The following is a 6,000-nucleotide window of genomic DNA, read 5'->3' as shown; positions in this document are numbered from 1 at the left end:
TTACAGACAGCCAGTTTTCTTTGCAACGGGAGAACCTTCCTCCTAGATTTTGGTGAGTGAAAATATGGCAGAGGGGGGAGAGGGAGTCATTGAAAGTTTCTGCCATAGAGGGATGGCTTAGAACTCCCTGCCTTTGGAGTGGAAGTTGTCCACTGTTTGGTTCTCTGCTGTCCCTGGAATAGGAGTCTGGGTCGTCTGTCCCTGCAAGGCTTACCTTGCCCCTGTCTGCTAGGTGCAGGAAAGGACCAGTGTTTTGAGGGAAGATTCCTGCTGACCTAGGAGGTTGCACCTGAAGGAAATTTTTTACTGTTTGCATAGATTTTGCTCTGTCTTCCATCTTTTTAAGAACATCTTCTGCTTTTACTCAAAACAAGCGGTCCTTATCCAAGGGTGCATCAGGTAATTTAGATTTGACATGATCATTGAGAGTTTGTTCCTTAAGCCATGCATGTCTCCTAATGACAGATCCTGACACTGCTGCCCTGCTTGAGGCTTCTTAGGCATCACATCCACAGTGTAATGAGTGTTTAGCCACTTGACAAATAGAGTGCAGTAAATCTGCTAACTCTTTCAAATTGGCACAGTCAGGTAAGGTTGAAATCTTTTGTTTTAATAGTTCCAAAAGTGTGTTATTGATATTTTAACATATGGAACTGACAGCTGAGTGCCTGATAGTTAAGGTTGCAGAAGTGTATACTTTTTTACCCCATCTGTCCAGAGCTCTTGAGCCCTTGTCAGAAGGAATAGGATTATTTTTTTACTTTTGCATCATCTTAAAAGTACTCAATTGTATTTATTACTGCTTGGTGTAACTCATTCTAAGCCTTTTGGTTTAAACACTTGGGCTTCGGACCAGTTGTTTTGCACTGAGAGGGTTTGTGGTCTGCACTGTAGTGGCAGAACAGGTAGCTTACATCCTTCTAGGTTGGGAACTGCTGATTGAGGGCTCAGTGTCTGTTATTCTAAAAGTGTATTAATTCTGGTTTAAGCACTTGGGCTTTCAGGCCAGTTATTTTATATTAAGAGGGTTTGTGGTATGCACTCTTGTGGGAGGAGAGGCTGGACTCTGCCCTTCTGAGCTGGAAATTTCTGGTTGAAGGCTTATAGTGCATGCATATCTGAACTGCTTCTTACTGAAGTTGGTGCGCCTTGTTTGCTGTGGCACAGACTGGATTCGGGCCTGATGGATCTAGCTTTGTTTGTGTAACTTGAGCACTAATCCAGGCATTCTCTAAAGTATTCAATTGTATTTATTACTGCTTGGTAGTAACTTGATTAAAATGTAGCTATCATTCTAAGTCTTTTGGATTAAGCACTTGGGCTTCAGACCAGTTGTTTTACATTAGGAAGGTTTGTGGCATGCACTGTGGTGGCAGGACAGGTAGCTTTCATCCTTCTAAGTTGGGAACTGCTGATTGAGAGCCCAGTGTCTGTTATTCTTAAAGTGTATTAGTTCTGGTTTAAGCACTTGGGCTTCAGGCCAGTTATTTTACATTAAGAAGGTTTGTGGTCTGCACTCTTGTGGGAGAAGGGGCTGGACTCTGCCCTTCTGAGCTGGGAATTTCTGGTTAAAGGTTTATAGTGCCTGAATATTTGAACTGTATCTTACTGAAATTGGTACACCTTGTTTGCTGTAGCATAGACTAGATCCAGGCCTGCAGAATCTAGCTTTGTTTATATGCTTGTTGTTTGTTTGCTTGTTATTTCCCTGGAATGCTAATTCCACCTTATACACGGCTTCTCAGCGCTTCTGTGGATCACTAGTGATATCTGCATTGCTTACTGTACTTATTTTCTTGTTTCACTTGAAAGTTACTGTTTGTTGTTTTTGCATTTAAGTTACCTGTAACACATTGCACTTAAGTTACCTGGCACTTGCTCACTAAAGCAATTATATAAGTCAGCACTAAAAATTAAAAGCACTACACCCTCACTCCCCACTGGCCCTGGTTTTTAATTATTAAGGAATTCCCAATATTATTCTAGAATGTCCAAAGGTCAGTTGTCAATCTCCTCTCTGGTCCAGCTGGTGAATCTGGGAATCTTGAGGCAATGTTACAACTGCCTCATGTACACAGACAACCCTCTCCTCCTCCCAACAAATTCCAACACATGTGAGAGATGCAACCATATAGCCAAACTGGAGGCTAAGCTCTCTCAACTCAGTACTGGCATAACCAGTCAGGAGGAGAAGGAAACCACACTCACTACAATTCCAGTCTCACATAGACCTACCACGACAGCAAACCAAACACATAATCACACAAAAACATACTCGGAGGCTCTAAATAAAGATCTGCCGAAGCAGCAGAGACCTCCAAAGCAGACACCCAAGCAGCCGCTACCACAAAACAAAACACGTGCAACACATATCTCACAAAGCCAGTGTGCCAAACAGTCACAGCCCTTAAGACTAAACAACACACCTGATACACTTGTAATAGGTGACTCTATCGTCAGGCACACTGACGTCCCGCTCACCAGGCTGAACAAGGAGAGGGTCATGGTGAGCAGCCTGTCGGGCGCTAGGATCCGCCACATAACACAAGCACTCAGGTCACTCCAAGGCAAGTACAAATATGACTTGGTCATTGCCCATGCTGGTGTGAATGACCTGAGACGTACCTCCCTGGACTACTTGAAAAGAGACATAAAGGAGCTCTCTGAGGATGTATTCCAGGCCGGTATGACCCTGACCTTGAGTAGCATCTTACCCTCACCAAGAATGATGCCACAATATGAAGACAAGATGATCAATTTCAACAATTGGCTTAAGTACTGGTGTCATTCAAAGGGGATCCAATGCCTGTCAGCTTGGGATGATATACTCGACAAGCCACAATGCTTCGCTAGGGACGGCTTGCATCTGTCACCCCTGGGCTTTCAAATATTGGCAAATGCTCTTGCTACCCCCATAGTGCCTTTTTTAGGCAAGGCTCAAAAGACAAACCCACCTCCATAGGTATCACAAGGGATAAACAACTAAGAGTAATGCTACTCAACGCCAGAAGTCTAAACATCAAGATGCACGCACTCGAAACTCTCCTTAGCATGGAGAACATCGATATCTGTGCAGTAACAGAAACCTGGTTCAGGGCTCCCGAGAGCACCCCAGCACTACCAAGTTATACCTTATACCATGCTTTTCGGCCCCAAAACTTGGACCGAACCACAAAAGGAGGGGGAGTATCGATATTCATCAAAGATACCCACACCTCCAGGTTGGTGGCAAAGCACGAAGCATCAGAGACTATCCATGTGCAACTAACAGTGGGTAAAACTGCCTTCCAGTTTATAGCCTGCTACAGACCACCCTCCCAAACCCAGGAAACCCACTCGCCTTCCTGAGAACACTGGAAAATATGAAGGTCTCTCCAAACACCATTATATTGGGCAACTTCAACTACCCAAACATAGACTGGGAGCATTACTCTAGCTCCAACACCCTAGCCAAAAGGTTCCTAGAATTTATAAACTCAAATGCTATGGAACAACTTGTTACCACTCCCACAAGAGGGAAAAACATACTGGATCTGATCATCACCAACACGAGGACTCTATGCTCCAGACCAGAAGTGTATCCCTTACTGGTAAGATCAGACCATAAACTAATCTCACTGGATATTCACATCCCGACCCCACCCCCTGCCCAGAAAACCACAGTGAAAAACTTCTTTAAAGCAAATTTCACACTCCTCAAAACTGAGGTGGAATCCTTCAAAGCCCCCGGGCCTGTGGAAAATATGGCCCAGACCGCAGAATCCTTTATAAACGCATTCTATGAACACCTTCAGGAATGCATGGATCATGCAATCCCAAATAAAACCAAGACCCAATCCTCCAAAGGCAGACGTCCTGTCTGGTGGACCCCAGCCATAAACAAACTATACAATAGAAGGAGAAAGCTACTAAATGATAGAGCAAAATCCCAAAAAGGGAAGGCATCACTGATCAGTATTAGCAAAAAACTACGGGCACACATAAAATTGTCTAAGGCCAGCTTCGAGAGAAAAATTGCACAGGACACTAAGGATAATCATAAGGCTTTCTTTAGTTATGTTAGGAACCTGGGTGGTAATTCCCAGATATGTAACCAAGGAAAACTGAGTGCAAACCACACAAAATCAACAAAACAGTCCAAGACCATCAGTGAAGACAATAATTCGATAAATAAAAGCAAATCCTTTATTCGGTTGATGGATAGCGAAATCCAAAGGTCAACAGATTGAGAACAGCAGTATCAGACAAGCGCTTTCGCTTGGGTAATTCCAAGCTTTATCAAGTCAAAAACAGTTTCATTCAGAAAAGCTACTGTTTAAATACACATCCTAATTAGTCACATGTTTGATTCAAACGAGATCACACTACAAAAACTTTTTTGAACATGTCATAAAAAATGTGTATCTACAAATCTTTCAAATGTGCATAAAAAGTTAAAATCTACACTCCATATAAAATAATACAAAACTAATAAACCATGTTCGTAACATTATGAGAATGTATTCATGGATCCTCCAAATAAAAGGGAAGGTAGGCAGTGTGAGGAGTAAAAATGTATAAAAACCAAATAGGTTCTAAATTCAAAAGGACTACATGGAATGGAAATGTGTGGGTGACACATTTGCAGTCGTAAAAAATAGTGTTGCACTATACCTAAATAGCACCCCATCAGTTATTGGTGGAAGTGTGTGAAATGGGGTAAGAAATGACGGTAGTGTGACAAAGCATACTACAGCCTGGCCCTTCTAAGCTTCAGCACTGAACCTATGCTGAGTGTGCCATTCAGTCCCGGGGGCCTCCCTGCGTCCAGCCGAAGCTGCCAAATCAGCTCCCTGTATTCCAGGGTTGACTCCCAGTCACCACCTCTAGTGCATGGGTTCACATGTTCAAGAATCATAAAAGCCAGTTTGTAGTTGTGGCATGTAAGTGAATGTTTGAAAAATGCGTTACTTTCCTTTTTCTTTTCTATGTCGTAGGTATGTTCGTACAACCTTTTCCTGAATTCTCTTTCGGTTTTGCCTATGTAGAAGGCACCACAGGTGATACAGAGCCCAATGTAGACCACTCCTTTGGTTCCACATGAAAAGTGTCCAGAAGATCTAATGTGAGTGTGTCTGGATTTTAAGTAGATGTGAGATTTATTTATAATAAGACCACACTGCTTACAGGCACCACATTTGTAGGTGCCTTTTTGTTGAAAGTTGTTGGTAATTGTTTTAGGTTTCTTCTCAAAAATTTCTTTAAGGTTTTGCCCCCTCTTCCTCAAAAACTTGGGTTTGGCAGGAATAATACTCCTGAAGTCATCATTACCTGCCAACACAAACCAATATTTCGAAACAATGGTTTCAATTTGTGGGGAATTAGCAGAAAAAGTGTAAATGAAATTCCCATCCTTATCATTATTGCGTTGTGTTGCAGGTGTGGGGATCTGCAGTTGTGTACATCCAAGCAAAGGGGGGTATAAAATGTTTCTTTTGGTAGAAATTTCGTCCATTAGGGAGTCAAGTAATTTAGCAGGATAACCTCTTTCACTGAACATATTGTGTAGGTTCTGAGTCTCTTGTAAGAAGTCAGAAAATCTGCTGCACATTCTCGATGCTCTTATAAGCTGTCCCTTTACTATGCCTTTCTTTTGATAAAACGGATGCTGACTCTCATAATGTAGTAGGGAGTTTGAAAAAGTAGGTTTTCTGTGAACCTTTGAATGTATTTCCAGAGATTGAGGGTCCCTGTAAATGGTAACATCAAGGTAGTGCAATTCATCATGGTTGATGTTATGTGTGAAAGTCAGAAAATCTGTGGTGTTGTTAATGTATTGCAAAAAGGCTGATAACTGGTCTTCGGTGCCTTCCCAAATTAGGCAGATGTCGTCAAGGTATCTACAGTAAAAAGTAAGAAACTGTGCCCAGGTCGTGTCAAATATGTGCACTTGCTCCCATCTGTGTAGTACCACGTTGGCATAATTAGTGGCACATGAAGCACCCATCGCAACTCCTTTTT

This window comes from Protopterus annectens, chromosome 2.part1 (assembly GCF_019279795.1).
Source record: "Protopterus annectens isolate FY-2018-M chromosome 2.part1, PAN1.0, whole genome shotgun sequence".
Classification (NCBI taxonomy): Eukaryota; Metazoa; Chordata; order Ceratodontiformes; family Protopteridae; genus Protopterus; species Protopterus annectens.
Note: the sequence above shows the minus strand (reverse complement) of the source record.